Source organism: Hyla sarda, chromosome 5, assembly GCF_029499605.1.
Source record: "Hyla sarda isolate aHylSar1 chromosome 5, aHylSar1.hap1, whole genome shotgun sequence".
Lineage (NCBI taxonomy): Eukaryota > Metazoa > Chordata > Amphibia > Anura > Hylidae > Hyla > Hyla sarda.
Genome location: NC_079193.1, coordinates 53,724,776 through 53,744,335, shown reverse-complemented (window position 1 = coordinate 53,744,335; position 19,560 = coordinate 53,724,776).

The following is a 19,560-nucleotide window of genomic DNA, read 5'->3' as shown; positions in this document are numbered from 1 at the left end:
GCTGGAAAAGGTGGATACAGTCCTAGGAGACTCTTTCCTAGGAAAGTATCCACCTTTTCCAGCCCACCGGAGCACCTGAAGGCTGAACTAATTTACGCAGGAAAAGTCATCAACTGCCGAGCCGAGAAGTTCGTGACGAATCAAATTTACTGTAAGTTCGCTCATCTCTAGTATTATTATTATTGTTGTTGTTATTACTGTTATATGGCACCAACATATTCTGCAGAGGTGTACAATCATACACAATATCATGTAAGGAAAACAAATGTTAATGAACATTTATTGAGAAAAAGTACAATCTACATAGACTCCTCATGTCCCATGTGGGCCAATGTGGAAATACATTTATAAAAAAAAAAAAAATATTTAATATTAATATTTTTATGGGAAGAACATTAATTACATCAAGGCATTTTGCTAATCTTTACATTTCAGAAGATTCATCTGGTCATGGCAGTTATCTTTGTGTCTATATGTAGTGCCTACTTGTTTAGAATGTGTGTGTGTTCCTATATAGCTTATATCTATTTGTCTGATGTTCCTAAACTATATTTTGTGGTATGTGATATGCACAGTTTGTACAGATGTAGCAGAGCCGCATTCCCTGGTGCATAAGCTGCATTAGTTGTGCATAGTAATAATTCATGGATGTTCAGGTATTATTCTTCTACCGTGACCAAATATGTAAATTAGGGTACGAGTGGCCAAAAATGAAATGCTAACCAATTCATGCCCAGAGATTTCGATTCTGTTTTGCAAAGGGAATTTTTTTGAAGTCTATAAAAAGGAAAAAAATAGTTTCTTTTTGGAGTTTTAATTTTAACGTTACAATAACGATTATAGCAAATTACTGAAAAGTCTATTCAAACAGGGTTTTTGTTGTTGTTTGTGGTGGTATGGGGGTTTGTGGCCTTATAGCGGAATGCTCTGGGTATGGTGCTATAGAAAATCGCACACAAATTTCTGTTTCAAATGTGACACAATAAAAATGCCACAAAAAATGCTATCAAAAAACTTTCTATTAGGTAATGGAGTCTTATGGCTAGTTTAATAGGAGTGTAAAATGGGCATATTATTTGAACCATAGGTTTAATGACCCAAACTAATGGCATCATAGATCCCTGAGATGTTGTCATTTTGGTTAAATAAAGATAACCTGTTGCATTGAAAATGCTGTCCAATCTGCTGGTATCATGTTATAGAGCAGGAGGAGCTGAGCAGATGATATATACAATACAGTACAATCTGCTGGTATCATGTTATAGAGCAGGAGGAGCTGAGCAGATGAAATATACAATACAGTACAATCTGCAGGTATCATGTTATGGAGCAGGAGGAGCTGAGCAGATGATATATACAATACAGTACAATCTGCAGGTATCATGTTATAGAGCAGGAGGAGCTGAGCAGATGATATATACAATACAGTACAATCTGCAGGTATCATGTTATAGAGCAGGAGGAGCTGAGCAGATGATATATACAATACAGTACAATCTGCAGGTATCATGTTATAAAGCAGGAGGAGCTGAGCAGATGATAGACACAATACAGTACAATCTGCAGGTATCATGTTATAGAGCAGGAGGAGCTGAGCAGATGATATATACAATACAGTACAATCTGCAAGTATCATGTTATAGAGCAGGAGGAGCTGGGCAGATTATATATACAGGGTGGGGCATTTATATGGATACACCTTAATAAAATGGGAATGGCTGGTGATATTAACTTCCTGTTTGTGGCACATTAGTATATGTGAGGAGGGAAACTTTTCAAGATGGGTGATGACCACGATGGCCATTTTGAAGTCGGCCATTTTGAATCCAACTTTTGTTTTTTCAATAGGAGAGGGTCATGTGACACATCAAACTTATTGGGAATTTCACAAGAAAAACAATGATGTGCTTGGTTTTAACGTAACCTTATTCTTCTGTTAGTTATTTACAAGTTTCTGACCCCTTATAAAATGTGTTCAATGTGCTGCCCATTGTGTTGGATTGTCAATGCAACCCTCTTCTCCCACTCTTCACACACTGATAGCAACACCACAGGAGAAATTCTAGCACAGGCTTCCCGTATCCGTAGTTTCAGGTGCTGCACATCCCGTATCTTCACAGCATAGACAATTGCCTTCAGATGACCCCAAAGATAAAAGTCTAAGGGGGTCAGATTGGGAGACCTTGGGGGCCATTCAACTGGCCCACGACGACCAATCCTCTTTCCAGGAATGCTCGGACCTGACACCCATAATGTGCTGGTGCAGGGAACGTGCCAGCTTCAGTGCATAAAGAGGGAAACACATCATCATGTAGCAATTTCGCATATCCAGTGTCCTTGAGGTTTCCATTGATGAAGAATGGCTCCACTATCTTTGTACCCCATATACCACACCATACCATCATTTTTTGTGCTCCAACAGTCTTGGAGGGATCTATCCAATGTGGGTTAGTGTCAGACCAATAGCGGTGGTTTTGTTTGTTAACTTCACCATTCACATAAAAGTTTGCCTCATCACTGAACAAAATCTTCTGTGTAAACTGAGGGTCCTGTTCTAATTTTAGTTTTGCCCATTCTGCAGCACCTGAAACTACGGATACTGGAAGCCTGTGCTAGCATTTCTCCTGCGGTGTATATAGTAGTATATAGCAGTGTATACGGATACTGGAGGCCTGTGCTAGCATTTCTCCTGCGGTGTATATAGTAGTATATAGCAGTGTATACGGATACTGGAGGCCTGTGCTAGCATTTCTCCTGCGGTGTATATAGTAGTATATAGCAGTATATACAGATACTGGAAGCCTGTGCTAGCATTTCTCCTGCAGTGTATATAGTAGTATATAGCAGTGTATACGGATACTGGAAGCCTGTACTAGCATTTCTCCTGCGGTGTATATAGTAGTATATAGCAGTGTATACGGATACTGGAAGCCTGTGCTAGCATTTCTCCTGCGGTGTATATAGTAGTGTATAGCAGTGTATACAGATACTGGAAGCCTGTGCTAGCATTTCTCCTGCGGTGTATATAGTAGTATATAGCAGTGTATACGGATACTGGAAGCCTGTGCTAGCATTTCTCCTGCGGTGTATATAGTAGTATATAGCAGTGTATACGGATACTGGAAGCCTGTGCTAGCATTTCTCCTGCGGTGTATATAGTAGTGTATAGCAGTGTATGCAGATACTGGAAGCCTGTGCTAGCATTTCTCCTGTGGTGTATATAGTAGTATATAGCAGTGTATACAGATACTGGAAGCCTGTGCTAGCATTTCTCCTGCAGTGTACATAGTAGTATATAGCAGTGTATACGGATACTGGAAGCCTGTGCTAGCATTTCTCCTGCGGTGTATATAGTAGTATATAGCAGTGTATACGGATACTGGAAGCCTGTGCTAGCATTTCTCCTGCGGTGTATATAGTAGTATATAGCAGTGTATACAGATACTGGAAGCCTGTGCTAGCATTTCTCCTGCAGTGTACATAGTAGTATATAGCAGTGTATACGGATACTGGAAGCCTGTGCTAGCATTTCTCCTGCGGTGTATATAGTAGTATATAGCAGTGTATACGGATACTGGAAGCCTGTGCTAGCATTTCTCCTGCGGTGTATATAGTAGTATATAGCAGTGTATACAGATACTGGAAGCCTGTGCCTAGCATTTCTCCTGCGGTGTATATAGTAGTATATAGCAGTGTATATGGATACTGGAAGCCTGTGCTAGCATTTCTCTTGCGGTGTATATAGTAGTATATAGCAGTGTATACGGATACTGGAAGCCTGTGCTAGCATTTCTCCTGCGGTGTATATAGTAGTATATAGCAGTATATAGAGAAGAGGGTTGCATTGACAATCCAACACAATGGGCAGAACATTGAACACATTTTATAAGTGGTCAGAAACTTGTAAATAACTAACGAAAGAATAAAGTTACGTTAAAACCAAGCACATCATTGTTTTTCTTGTGAAATAAGTTTGATGCGTCACATGACCCTCTTCCTATTGGAAAAATAAAAGTTGGATTCAAAATGTGCAACTTCAAAATGGCCGCCATGGTCACCACCCATCTTGAAAAGTTTCCCCCCTCACATATACTAACATGCCACAAACAGGAAGTTAATATCACCAACCATTCCCATTTTATTAAGGTGTATCCATATAAATGGCCACCCTGTATATGTATATATATATGTATATATATATATATATATATATATATATATATATATATGTATATATTACAGTACAATCTGCAGGTATCATGTTATAGATCAGGAGAAGCAGGTTGATGTCAAAAGTTCTAGACATCTCTGCTCTTCTGGGATCAGCAGTCATGTGGGCTGGGCTGTCATACTCAGAGACTGACAGCTACTGTATTTGCACACTTATTCACAGATAGCTGTCAACCATTGAGCAGGATGAACTGTCATTCACTGAATAAAACCACCCACTAAGACTACTTACTAAGAGGTACTTTATGCTTTTGGCCTCAGCAATGCCCTGCCTCAGCTCTGATTGGCTGAAGGGGAAGGTCGTTTTGCAAACAGACACAAGTAATTACAGTGCAATGGGGGACAGACACAGAATAGGGCAGCATGGGAGCAAGGGGGAAAGTATACTTATAAACTGTATGAATAAAACTGCTCACCAAGCACAGTTAAAAGGAATGTCATCAAAATATGTCCGATTGTTTAAAGGGGTTTAAATATGTCCAATTGTTTAACCCCTTAAGACCAGGCCATTTTACACCTTAGGACCGGAGCGTTTTTTGAACATCTGACCACTGTCACTTTAAGCATTAATAACTCTAAGATGCTTTTACCTATCATTCTGATTCCAAGATTGTTTTTTCGTGACATATTCTACTTTATGTTATTGGTAAAATTTTGTCGATACTTGCATCGTTTCTTAGTGAAAAATTCCAAAATTTGCTGAAAAAATTGAAAATTTAGCATTTTTCTAACTTTGAAGCTCTCTGCTTGTAAGGAAAATGGATATTCCAAATAAAAAAAAATGTATTCACAAATACAATATGTCTACTTTATGTTTGCATCATAAAATTGACGTGTTTTTACTTTTGGAAGACACCAGAGGGCTTCAAAGTTCAGCAGCAATTTTCCAATTTTTCACAAAATTTTCAAACTCACTATTTTTCAGGGACCAGTTCAGGTTTGAAGTGGATTTGCAGGGTCTTCATATTAGAAATACCCCACAAATGACCCCATTATAAAAACTGCACCCCCCAAAGTATTCAAAATGGCATTCAGTCAGTGTTTTAACCCTTTAGGTGTTTCACAGGAATAGCAGCAAAGTGAAGGAGAAAATTCACCATCTTCATTTTTTACACTCGCATGTTCTTGTAGACCCAATTTTTGAATTTTTACAAGGGGTAAAAGGAGAAAATGTTTACTTATATTTGTAGCCCAATTTCTCTCGAGTAAGCACATACCTCATATGTCCATGAAAAGTGTTCGGCGGGCGCAGTAGAGGGCTCAGAAGGGAAGGAGCGACAAGGGGATTTTGGAGAGTATGTTTTTCTGAAATGGTTTTTGGGGGGCATGTTGCATTTAGGAAGCCCCTATGGTACCAGAACAGCAAAAAATCCCCACATGGCATACCATTTTGGAAACTAGACCCCTTGGGGAACGTCACAAGGGGTAAAGTGAACCTTAATACCCCACAGGTGTTTCACGACTTTTGCATATGTAAAAAAAAATATATATTTTTTCACTAAAATGTGTGTTTCCCCCCAAATTTCACATTTTTGCAAGGGTTAATAGCAGAAAATACCCCCCAAAATTTGTAACCCCATCTCTTCTGAGTATGAAGGTACCCCATAAGTGGACCTGAAGAGCACTATGGGCGAACTACAATGCTCAGAAGAGAAGGAGTCATATTTGGCTTTTGGAGAGCAAATTTTGGTCGGGGGGCATGTCGCATTTAGGAAGCCCCTATGGGGCCACAACAGCAAAAAAACCCTCACATGGCATACCATTTTGGAAACTAGACCCCTTGAGGAACGTAACAAGGAATACAGTGAGCCTTAATACCCCACAGGGGTTTTACGACTTTTGCATATGTAAAAAAAAATATATATTTTTTCACTAAAATGTGTGTTTCCCCCCAAATTTCACATTTTTGCAAGGGTTAATAGCAGAAAATACCCCCCAAAATTTGTAACCCCATCTCTTCTGAGTATGAAGGTACGCTATAAGTGGACCTGAAGTGCACTACGGGCAAACTACAATGCTCAGAAGAGAAGGAGTCATTTTGGCTTTTGGAGAGCAAATTTTGCTCGGGGGGCATGTCGCATTTAGGAAGCCCCTATGGTGCCAGGACAGCAAAATAACCCCAACATGGCATACCATTTTGGAAACTAGACCCCTTGAGGAACGTAACAAGGGGTACAGTGAGCATTTACCCCCCACTGGTGTCTGTCAGAACTTTGGAACAGTAGGCTGTACAAATTTTTTTTATTTGCACAGCCCACTGTTCCAAAGATCTGTTAGACACCAGTGGGGTGTAAATTCTCACTGCCCCCCTCATTACATTCCGTGAGGGGTGTAGTTTCCGAAATGGGGTCACATGTGTTTTTTTTTTTTTTTTTTTGCGTTTGTCAAAACCGCTGTAACAATCAGCCACCCCTGTGCAAATCACCTCAAATGTACATGGTGCACTCTCCCTTCTGGGCCTTGTTGTGCGCCCCCAGAGCACTTTGCGCCCACTTATGGGGTATCTCCGTAGTCGGGAGAAATTGCATTACAAATTTTGGGGGGCGTTTTTCCCTTTTACCTCTTGTCAAAATGAAAAGTATAGGGCAACACCAGCGTTTTAGTGTAAAAAATTTATTTTTTTACACTAACATGCTGTTGTAGACCCCAACTTCACCTTTTCTTAAGGGGTTAAAGGAGATAAAGCCCCCCAAAATTTGTAACACAATTTCTCCCGAGTACGGCGATACCACATATGTGGCCCTAAACTGTTGCCTTGAAATACGACAGGGCTCTGAAATGAGAGCGCCGTGTGCATTTGAGGCCTAAATTAGGGATTTGCATATGGGTGGACATAGGGGTATTCTACGCCAATGATTCCCAAACAGGGTGCCTCCAGCTGTTGCAAAACTCCCAGCATGCTTGGACAGTCAACGGCTGTCCAGCAATACTGGGAGTTGTTTTGCAACAGCTGGAGGCTCCATTTTGGAAACAGTGGCATACCGGACGTTTTTCATTTTTATTGGGGAGGGGAGGGGGGCTGTGTAGGGGTATGTGTATATGTAGTGTTTTTTTTACTTTTTATTTTATTTTGTGTTAGTGTAGTGTAGTGTTTTTAGGGTACAGTCACACGGGCGGGGGATTACAGCGAGTTCCCGCTGCGAGTTTGAGCTGCCGCGCAAAATTTGCTGCATCGCAAACTTGCAGCCTGATACTCACTGTAAGCCCCCTGCCCATGTGAATGTACCCTGTACATTCACAGGGGGGGACCTCCAGCTGTTACAAAACTACAACTCCCAGCATGCACAGTTTATCAGTGCATGCTGGTAGTTATAGTTTTGCAACAGCTGGAGGCACACGGTTGGGAAACACTGAGTTAGGAAACAGACAATGTTTCCCAACCAGTGTGCCTCCTGTTGTTGCAAAACCACAACTCCCAGCATTCTCAGGCATGCTGGGAGTAGTAGTTCGGCAACATCTTTAGAGCCAGATGTTGCCGAACTACAACTCCCAGCATGCTGGGAGTTGTAGTTTTGCAACATCTGGAGGACTAGTTTGCAGACCACTAATACAGTGGTTCCCAATCTGTGCAATTCCAGATGTTGCAAAACTACAACTCCCAGTATGCCAAAACTGTCCAGGCATGCTGGGAGTTGTAGTTCTGCAACATCTGAAGGGCCAGATGTTACAGAACTACAACTCCCAGCATGCCTGGACAGTAAGGGCATGATGAGGATGTGTAGTTTTGCAACATCTGGAAGGGCACAGTGGTCTCCAAACTGTGGACCTCCAGATGTTGCAAAACTGCAACTCCCAGCATGCCCAGACGCCAAGGGCTGTCTGGGCATGCTGGGAGTTGTAGTATACACGGTCCCATTACAGCAATGCATGTCGCTTTACGGCGACGTGCATTGCTGTAAAGGGCCCGACCGCGGCTGAAGATCTACTCACCTGTCACCGCCGCCGCCGTCTGGATCCGGGTCTTCAGGGACGAGGTAAGTACCGGGGCCGGTCCCCAGCACTCCCCCGTCTCCCGCCGCGTCCTCTGGTCTTCCTCCCGTCCTCTCCGGACTTTCAGGGGCCGGGCAGGACGGGAGGAAGTAACCGCCCCCCCTCCTGCGATTGGTCGGTTAGTAAACCGACGGATCGCAGGGGATTGGAGGAGGTGGCAGGCTTGCCACCTCGCTCCGATACTTCAGCATGGTCCTGGCTGTCTGTGACAGCCGGGATCATGCGAAATTACCGGGCGGTCGTGTCCCAGAGACCCGATCAGCCCGGTATCGCCGCAGATCGCAAGGGCGATTTCCCTTGCGATTTGCGGTGATCGCCGACATGGGGGGCCTACATGGCCCCCCTCGGCGTTTGCCCTGGATGCCTGCTGAAGGATTTCAGCAGGCATGCAGTTCCGATCTCTGCCCGGGGCGCGGCAGGGACCGGAAATACAACAGGACGTTGTCTAACGTCCTTGGGCATTAAAGCCCAGGTAGTGGGGACGTTAGAGAACGTCCTATGTCCTTAACAGGTTAAAGGGGTTATCCAGGAAAAAACTTTTTTTTATATAGCAACTGGCTCCCGAAAGTTAAACAGATTTGTAAATTACTTCTATAAAAAAAAATCTTAATCCTTTCAGTACTTATGAGCTGCTGAAGTTGAGTTGTTCTTTTCTGTATAAATGCTCTCTGATGACATGTGTCTCGGGAACCGCCCAGTTTAGAAGCAAATTTCCATAGCAAACCTCTTCTACTCTGTGCAGTTCCTGAGACAAGCAGAGATGTCAGCAGAGAGCACTTTTGGCAGACAGAAAACAACAACTCAACTTCAGCAGCTCATAATTATTGAAAGGATTTAGATTTTTTTAATAGAAGAAATTTATAAATCTGTTTACCTTTTTGGAGCCAGTTGATATAAAAAAAAAAAGTTTTTTCCTGGAATACCCCTTTAAATAATGTTTTCATGTTAACCAGTTAACCATATTTGTAAATAATTTTGGAGATGTTTTTTCTCATTTTGCATTTTACTATCTGTATTATGTTATTATCTTGAAAACTTGCAGTTTCCATTCTGGTCACTAGGGCTAAAACTAAGCATAGACTTCCTGTTCTATACAGAGTGTTTCCCAGTAATGTCTTTCCTCTCAGGAGTACAGTAAAAGGTGACATCAGTAGAGTGATGACATAGATCCACCACCAGAGATCAGCCTACCCCATTGTTTATGTCCATGAGTCCTGCAGTAAAGCATATCACTGAAGGCTATTAAAAACAGATCAGGCAAAATGGCAGCCCCCATGATAATGGACAAAAAATTATGTAAAAAAAAAATCCAGAAAATAGAAACTGATTAGAAAAAGAACAACAAATACAGGTGATATATTCCCTTTAAATAGATTTTTTTTTCCAGAATACCCCTTTAACCCCTTAAGGACTCAGCCCATTTTGGCCTTAAGGACAATTTAATTTTTACGTTTTCATTTTTTCCTCCTCGCCTTCTAAAAATCATAACTCTTTTATATTTTCATCCACAGACTAGTATGAGGGCTTGTTTTTTGCGCGACCAGTTGTCCTTTGTAATGACATCACTCATTATATCATAAAATGTATGACGCAACCAAAAAACACTATTTTTGTGGGGAAATTAAAACGAAAAACGCAATTTTGCTAATTTTGGAAGGTTTTGTTTTCACGCCGTACAATTTCTGGTAAAAATGACATGTGTTCTTTATTCTGAGGGTCAATACGATTAAAATGATACCCATTATTATATACTTTTATATTATTGTTGCGCTTAAAAAAAATCACAAACTTTTTAACCAAATTAGTACATTTATAATCCCTTTATTTTGATGACCTATAACTTTTTTATTTTTCCGTATAAGCGGCGGTATGGGGGCTCATTTTTTGCGTCATGATCTGTACTTTTTTTTGATACCACATTTGCATATAAAAAACTTTTAATACATTTTTTATAATTTTTTTTTAATAAAATGTATTAAAAAAGTAGGAATTTTGGACTTTTTTAATTTTTTTTCGTTCACCCCGTTCACCGTACGGGATCATTAACATTTTATTTTAATAGTTCAGACATTTACGCACGCGGCGATACCAAATATGTCTATAAAAAATGTTTTTTACGCTTTTTGGGGGTAAAATAGGAAAAAACGGACATTTTACTTTTTTATTGGGGGAGGGGATTTTTCACTTTTTTTTTACTTTTACTTTTAAATTTTTTTACATTTTTTTTTACACTTGAATAGTCCCCATAGGGGACTATTCATAGCAATACCATGATTGCTAATACTGATCTGTTCTATGTATAGGACATAGAACAGATCAGTGTTTTCGGTCATCTTCTGCTCTGGTCTGCTCGATCACAGACCAGAGCAGGAGACGCCGGGAGCCGCACGGAGGAAGGAGAGGGGACCTCCGTGCGGCGTTATGAATGATCGGATCCCCGCAGCAGCGCTGCGGGCGATCCGATCGTTCATTTTAATCGCGAACTGCCGCAGATGCCGGGATCTGTATTGATCCCGGCACCTGAGGGGTTAATGGTGGACGCCCGCGAGATCGCGGGCGTCGGCCATTGCCGGCGGGTCCCTGGCTGCGATCAGCAGCCGGGATCAGCCGCGCATGACACGGGCATCGCTCCGATGCCCGCGGTTATGCTTAGGACGTAAATGTACGTCCTGGTGCGTTAAGTACCACCTCACCAGGACGTACATTTACGTCCTGCGTCCTTAAGGGGTTAAGGCACCACTAACTTTGAAAAAAAAACTATAACAACTGCTAGAAAAGTCCTTTAAAAGATACCTGTCTCTAGAAAAAAAAAAACTTCTGACGTCATATCAGACATATCAGAAATTTTGATCATTGAGGTTTCTGGCTGCTGAGAACCCCATCAATCCCTAAAGTGAATGGACATTGCTCAGCTCTCTTAGAGGCACGAGTCGTGAATGAATTGATAGCCAATAAATTGTCTAGTTTTCCTAAGGCCTTTATGTCAATCTGTACAGTTGCAGATGAGCAAATTTCTGAAAAATTCGATTCGGCCGATTCACCAAATTTTCCGAAAAAAATTAGTTTCGGACCGATTTATTTGCGGCAAATCGCTATTAAAAACGGCTATTTCTGGCCTACAGAGATCAATAGGGCTGTAGAACACTTTGCCATGTCCTAACACACATAGGGAGTGTGCTGTGTATATAGTGGCTGAATGGCACAGCCTGTAGTTGGCGGCAGCATGAGTAGAACATATAGTGGTTGAAAGCACAGCATGGAGTTGGTGGCAGCATGAGAAGACCATATAGTGGCTGAATGGCAAAGCCTGGAGTTGGTGGCAGCATGAGTAGACCATATAGTGGCTGATTGACACAGCGTGGAGGTGGTGACAGCATGAGGAGACCATATAGTGGCTGAATGACACAGCATGGAGGTGACGGAAGCATGAGGAAACCATATAGTGGCTGAATGGCACAGCCTGGAGTTGGTGGCAACTATATCGCCATATAGTGGCTGAATGGCACAGCCTGGAGTTGGCCGCAGCATGAGGAGACCATATAGTGGCTGAATGGGACAGTGTGGAGTTGGTGGCAGTATGAGGAGACCATAGGTGGCGGCAGCATGAGGAGACCATATAGTGGCCAAATGGCACAGCCTGTAGTTGGCGCCAGCATGAGTAGAACATATAGTGGCTGAATGGCACAGCCTGGAGTTGGTGGCGACATGAGTATAAAATATATATTGGTTGAAAGGCACAGCATGGAGTTGGTGGCAGCAAGAGAAGACCATATAGTGGCTGAATGGCAAAACTTGGAGTTGGTGGCAGCATGATTAAAACATACAGTGGCTGAATGACACAGCGTGGAGGTGGCGACAGCATGAGGAGACCATATAGTGGCTAAATGACACAGCATGGAGGTGACGGAAGCATGAGGAAACCATATAGTGGCTGAATGGCACAGCCTGGAGTTGGTGACAACTATTTCGCCATATAGTGGCTGAATGGCACAGCCTGAAGTTGGCGGCAGCATGAGGAGACCATATAGTGGCCGAATGGGACAGCGTGGAGTTGGTGGCAGCATGAGTAGAACATATAGTGGTTGAATGGCACAGCATGGAGTTGGTGGCAGCATGAGAAGACCATATAGTGGCTGAATGACACAGAATGGAGGTGTTGGCAGCATGAGTAGAACATATAGTGGCTGAATGACACAGCATAGAGGTGGCGGCAGCATGAGAAGACCATATAGTGGCTGAATGGCACAGCCTTGAGTTGGTGGCAGCATGAGTAGAACATATAGTGGCTGAATGGCACAGCCTGGAGTTGGTGGCAGTATTAGGAGACCATATAGTGGCGAATGACACAGTGTGGAGCTGGAGGCAGCATGAGGAGACCATATAGTGGCTGAATGGCACAGCCTGGAGTTGACGGCAGCATGAGGAGAACATATAGTGGCTGAATGACACAGCGTGGAGGTGGTGAGCTGGCGGCAGCATGAGGAGTACATATGGTGGCAGAATGCGACAGCCTGGAGATGGCAGCAGCAGCATCAGGAGTCCTGAAAGTTACCCGGTGACAGAGTGGTGCGGTGGGTGGTAATACCAGTACCCGGTGATGAAGGTGGTTGAAAAAAGGTCTGATGCGAAGGAATGTTTTTTAACTGGGGAGCAGGGCGTTAAATCTGTTTGGCACTATCCATATTTGTGGGTGTGGCACCATGGTCAATCTACTCTGATGCATCAGGCATTGGTGGGCGGAAATCCTGGCTTATCCATGCCTGATTCATCTTCACAAAGGTCAGTCTCTCCACATTTTTTGTGGACAGACGAGTTCTCCTTGGGGTGACTATGGCCCCCACTGCACTAAACACCCGCTCTGATGACACACTACTGGCCGGGCAGGTTAGCTTTTCCAGGGAAAACTCTGCTAGTTGCGGCCACAAATCAAGTTATGCATGTCAAGGTATGCAACCACTTGCTGGTTCAGGTCCTGCTCCAGGTCTACCTGCTGATGATGAATTGCTTCACTATGCTCCATTTTGTGGCGGAAGCGAGGGTCCAATGAGATGGAGAGCCAGATGTCATCCCGCTGCTGAATGGTGACAATTTGGCGGTCACCACGTAAGTAATTGAACATGCATTGTGCCATTTGTGCAAATGACTTGGAGGGACTCCCTGCCTCCATCTCCACTGCATATTGCCACGGTGTGTCTGGGTCCTCTGTCTCGCCTTCCTCATAACCCTCTAGCTCCTCTGGCTGCTCCTGCTCTTCCTCTCCTGTCAGATGACTAGAAATATCATCCATTTTGCGAAAACTAAACTGTGTTCCACTGTGCCCCTCCCCCTCATCCTCCTTCTTCTCCAGTTCAGCCCCCACTGAGCTCTTGTAGCCGTGAGATGTAGGCGCCACGTCTCAAGTGCCCTGACCAGCCATCGTTTCCAACACGTGTTGTAGGAAATGAAGCAGTGGAATGACGTTGTTTCCTCCCGTAATCCTGGCGACTGACTAATAATGTGGCTTCCTCAAAGGTCCTGAGCAAGCGTCAGGTGTCACGTATAAACTGCCACTGGTTGCCATTGAAGTTACACAGGGGAGTACCCCTATCCGATTGGATCATTAAGAAATCGGTGATGGCTTTTCTCTGTTCGTATGGAGGGTGGAATTCCAATGTGTGGCAACGTCACAAATCAGACTATGTTGAGGGATAAGGAGGGTGTGCTTCACGGTGTACTAGTGGATGAAGTGCATGCAAAGTTTCCTTCCCATTGTTAGGATGTCTTGCAAATGGGGGGAACACTTCAGGAACCACTTCACAACCAGATTGAACACGTGTGCCATGCAGGGCGCATGGCTCAGCCTTCCTTGTCGCAGTGCAGACAAGTTTCTTCCCGTTGACAGTCACCATGGTTCCCATTTCCAGTTTCCGTGGAGTAAGCCATGCTCCAATTTCTTTATGAATGACTTTTAGCAGTTCCTCCCCTGTGTGACTCTTTTCTCCAAGGCAAACCATGTGAAGAACAGCTTGACACCGCAGTGGCTTGCAGACATGGTATGCTGAAGGGACACTGAGACTTGTCCGTGCAGTGGAGGCTGAGGAGGCGGAGTGGCACACTGTCACAGGATTAACAGCATGAGAGCTTGGAGGAGTATTACCTGTCCAAGTTGGTGTTGTGGCTGTGCAGGAACCACATTCACCCAGTGAGCTGTTAAGGACATGTATTGTCCCTGACCATAGTTACAGCTCCAAATGTCGGCGCTGCTGTGCACTTTGATACACACCGACAGGCTCAAGGACTGGCCCACCTTCCCTTCCACAAAATTGTGCAGGGCTGGTACTGCCTTCTTCACAAAGAAATACCATCTTGGGACTCTCCACCTCAGCTCGGCACAAGCCAGCAGTTCTCTGAAAGGTGCTGCACTCCCTTTTCAAGTGGTGGACTCAGCACCTTTCAGAGAACTGCTGGCTTGTGCCGAGCCAAGGTGGAGAGTCCCAAGACGGTATTTCTTTGTGAAGAAGGCAGTACCAGCCCTGCACAGCAACTTGGAAACGAGCACATTCAGATTCTGTGCCGTTGGATGAGTGGGTACATACTGTTGTCTCTTGGACATGGCTTTGCCGATGGATTGCTGGCAGAATGACTGACTAAAAATAGGAGAAGCAGGAGCATCTGTAGAGACAGAAGGAGGGTTTGACACACAGCTTCCTTCGGCTGAGGTGGTGGAACCTTGGCTGGCTGAAAGAGGGAGTGGTGTGCCACTGGGTGATGCAGCAGGCCGGACCACCACATCGGAGCCATGGTTCTCCCAGGCCGCTTTATCATGGCGCAGAAAATGTTGACGCAGAGCCGTGGTGCCAACATTGGGACCCTGGCCAGGTTTCACCTTCTGCTGACAAATCTTGCATGTGGCTATGTTATCCTCCTACGGATGCTTAATAAGAAAAACTGCCACACTGCAGAGTAGCTGATTTTCCAACCAACAGTCTGCACTAATTGACTGCTACTGCCACCATCTCCAGTTCCACTACCACCTGGGAAGCTAGGCTGCCATGAAGCCGATGGTCTCCCTGGGCAAGTTTGGTCCAGAATTTTCACTTCTGCCACCATGCTGACTGCCATCCATCCTACCTCCTTGCTGGCCCAGCCACTGCCTCATGGGCAACCTGCTACCCTCTTCTCCTGATGATGATGAAGCCCCTTCTGCACCCGGCTCCCAATTGAGATCAACTTCATCATCATCAACAAGTGTCTGCACGTCACTGATGTCTTCCTCAGGTTCCTCAACAGTGTCTGCATCAGGACCCTGAACACTGGCACACCACCTCCCACGTCACTCTCCTCATCACTACCTGCCCACCTAGCGGAGGAAGCGGCGGATGTCTCCTCCACTCCTAGACTGGGTAATAGCTGCTGACTGTCCTCTATTAGATCGTCCTCACTAAATAGTGGAGCTGAACCCACAGCATAAGATACTTCTGTGGGTGATGGAACAGCATAGGACAGAGGCAATGGGAGGACAGGGACTGCTCCCAGGCCATGCCAACTGAGGGTTGTGTCTGAGGAACCCACCGATTGTCGACTGGGGGTATCAGATGTCTTTTGTGATGAAGTGGATGACCGTGTTAACCAATCGATGACGGCAGATGGGTTTCTAGTCGAGACACAACCGCTAGCTTATACCGGGGGATCAGGCCTCTCGCTGCGACTCCTGCTGCCACTCACTTTATCAGGAACAAAAGGGTACAACACTTTGATGTATGTATGTGGCATGCACTTTTGAGGGCAGAAAAATGTGCTACAGTACGCTTAAGAAAGTTTTTGTGTACAACACCAGCCGGTGAGTACTTTTGGCTGCCCTTTCACAGTATCTAGGCTCTTGAGACTTTATCAGGAAAAAAAATGGAACAACACTTTGATGTACGTATGTGGTATTCACTTATGAGGGCAGAAAAATGCGCTACAGTATGCTTAAAAAAGTTTGTGTGCGCAACACCAGCAGTAGACGCCACTGCTGCAGCACACAGTCGCTGTATACTACAGCATAAATTGCACTTTCTCAATCTCACTCCCTTCCCTATCTGTGCTTCTAGCCTGGATTTGTGCTTGAGCTGAATCGCTGCTGTTCTTTTCTGCAACACACTGCTCTCTGATCCTCTCTATAATATAACACTGTGGACAGTAAGCATGCTTTTCTGTGACAAGCAAACTTCTCTCTGTCCATCAGAACGTTGACTTGACTAGGAGGTAAATCGCTGCTGGAAAAAGCTTTTCTGTGTAACACACACAGGGCTGTCTGTCCCTATGTATCTCTCTGCAGTGTAAGGATGAAGTGACTGGTAGCAATATGGCTGCCAATTATATAGGGCTGTGACATTACAGGGGTGACTGGCTGCTGATTGGCTGCATCCTGCAAGTGACTCAGGGTCATCCCACCTACCCTTGTTCCCGCCTTCCCAGGATTCCTTGCCACATGTCCACACATGTGGATCCGCCATTTTAGATGCCCTGGAGCTTGGACCGCACTAATCTGAGTTTAATGAAGCGATTCGCGGAATAGAATCGCGGCGATATTCACATTCGTTACAAATCGAATTTTCCATGAAATTCGTAACGAATTTGGATTCGTCAGATTCGATTCGCTCATCTCTATGTACAGTGCCCAGGCCGCTCACAGAGCAGAACTGAGCCATGATGATTAGAAACAAACAGACACAGTGCTAAGCTGAGCACTGCTGCCTGTTCAGTTTTGGGATCGTAGGGGTGTCGGCATCCAGACAGCTCTGATCAAAACTTCTGACATGTCTCTTTGATATGTAATCCTGTTAAAAAAAAAAAAAAGACAGGTACCCTTTGAAGTTTTTGCTTTAATTTGTTGTTAACAGTATATTTGCTTTTACATTGAGGTTTTTAAATTATAGCAATTTTAGGCTGTTTTACTGTATGTTAATTATTAGTTATTGGTTAACAGTTATAGGCCTTATTCACATTTTCATTTTTTGCTTTTGGGTAGAGTGCTGCTCCATAGAAAATGAATAGGCCAATTGGTAGGCATGGATGGTTTACTCAGCTTCATTGAAGTGGATATGTCAACTCCATTTTGGGGATTGGCAGCATCCCAGCTATTGGAACATCCCCCCTCCCCTCGGTCATCCAGTGATCCCCTATCCTATAGGGGATATAGGACAGGGGATAACTTCTATTTTCTATTTACTTCTTCTAATTAAATTCTGGGAAGACCCCTTTTAATGTGGAGATCTGAATAAGTAATCCACATTTATTCCAAGTACTTACTTAAAATATTGACATATGTTTTTTCACCACTGATAGACAGAGAAACTTTAGGTGAACCACACTTTCCCCTCCTTCTCATTGACTACTTTACTTTGTTACTTTTGACAAATTTATTGGTGACTAAAGAAGTTTATGAACATGTGGCAACCACAATGATAACTGTACTCATGATTATTAAGCTGCAGTGTCCTATGCAGGATGCAGGTCTAGGTAAAGTGTGATGTGGTAACCATGCAGTCTCTAGGCCCGGCCTGAAGCTTGTGCATATCCCAGAGCTATGATTTCTTGCAGTTTCTGTATAATCTGTAAATCTTCTAGAAATCCTCTCAAGCAGATCTAGGGATTCATTCTGGGCTTCATAGGTTCTCCACCCGAGCTGTAGTACTAACCAACACAAGCTTGCAGTGAAAATACTTTTTACTGTGGAATAAATCACTGAGCTTTTTTTCTACCATACTATGTGTGCTGCAGTGAGATCCTTTTTTGCTGTCTGTATGTATATATATATATATATATATATTTATATATATATTCCGTAACTGAAGCTAAGCTGATACCAGGGAACATTGCCAGAGAAGGTGATGTAATTAGCTGCTTTGCATATTCCCCTACCCAGAATGCTCGCGGAGTGCTAAGTGGCCCTTGAAAGCTCCGTCACACCAGGAGTGGTGAACTCGCCCTGAGTTAAATACTCATCCCCTTTAGTTGGTCTAAGGCCCCTCAGCCAAGCCAGATCATCCTGCTGTGTACTGATGAGGGACAAGAACCCCGAAACAGCTGTCTGACGAGTGGTGGTGAAAGCTGCGAGTCCCGAATCCCCTTTCTCTCGCTTTGTGGGCAACTGCCCTATTCATGGAGAGGAGAGGCGAGGCAAGGCGGATGACGGTCTCAATGCGGAACCCACACACACCTGAGGCACGGACATCTCAACCTTCCTGAAGCGCTTCTGCACCGTGGTGAGGGAGCCCACCTGCATCCTGAACTCTCTAGGATACTGGACCTGCAAGTGGTCTGTGGTCGTCAGACTGAACAAGAACCTTGCTTCTCCAGATGGACTACAGCACCTGCCACCGGCATTCTCCCTGGGCAACTCCACAGGACTTATCTTCTACCCGGACATGCCGCAGGCCTGCAGGAGATGTGGCAAGATGGGCCACGAGGGCAAGGACTGTAAGGAGGATGCCTGCAGGTTTTGCCATGTGACAGGTCACATGACCAAGGATTGCCCCAAGAGCAAGACCTGCAACCTCTGCAGATTGGCGGCTCACAGCTACAAGGACTGCCCCCAGAGGGAGAGAGCATGGGCATCTGTGGCAGCAAGAGCACCAAAGCCAGCCCCAGCTCCGGAGCCAGCAGCACGGACGGCCAAACCGACCAAGGAGGGTAAGAAGGCGAAAGCCACCACCCTTGCCCCGTCCCTCTCCTGCCCCTCCCGCCCCTTCCGCCCCCTCCCCTGCCCCTCCCGCCCCTGTCGAGTTCGAGTTCCGTTGTTTCTTTCAGGCAAAAGGCAGACAACAGGCGTGTGCAAAGAAGTGGGACTTCAGGAAACAGCAGTGTGAGCTGCGGTCCCTGCAGGACCTGCTCCAGTGTGGCTGGGACGTCAGGGAGGAGCTCGAGGAGACCAAAAAGAGCCTGAAAAGGCACTTTGAGGAGGAATCCAAGCGAATCATCTTTCGTTCCAAGGTGGAGAACCTGGAGAAGGGTGAGAAGTGTAACTCTTTCTTTTTCAGGAAGCTCCATGCTGGCCACACGCCCCTGACTGAGCTACGAAATGAGACCGGACACATGAGGAGGGGCAAGGAGGAGGTGGTGAGGGGTCGTCTCCGACTTCTACAGCAACCTCTACGCCCCCAAGTCATCCGACCCCAAAGCCGCCGAGAGGTTCCAGTCAGGTATAACTAACGTTGTTGATCCCGCAGGTGTGGCGGCTATGGACGATGCCTTGACGGTGTGGGAGCTGCTCTCTGCCGCTAAATCCTTTAAGCCCGGCAGGACCCCGGGCTCTATGTAGCACTGGGTGACCTGATCTGTCCAGACCTGTTGGAGGTGTACGAGGAGATGGTGGTG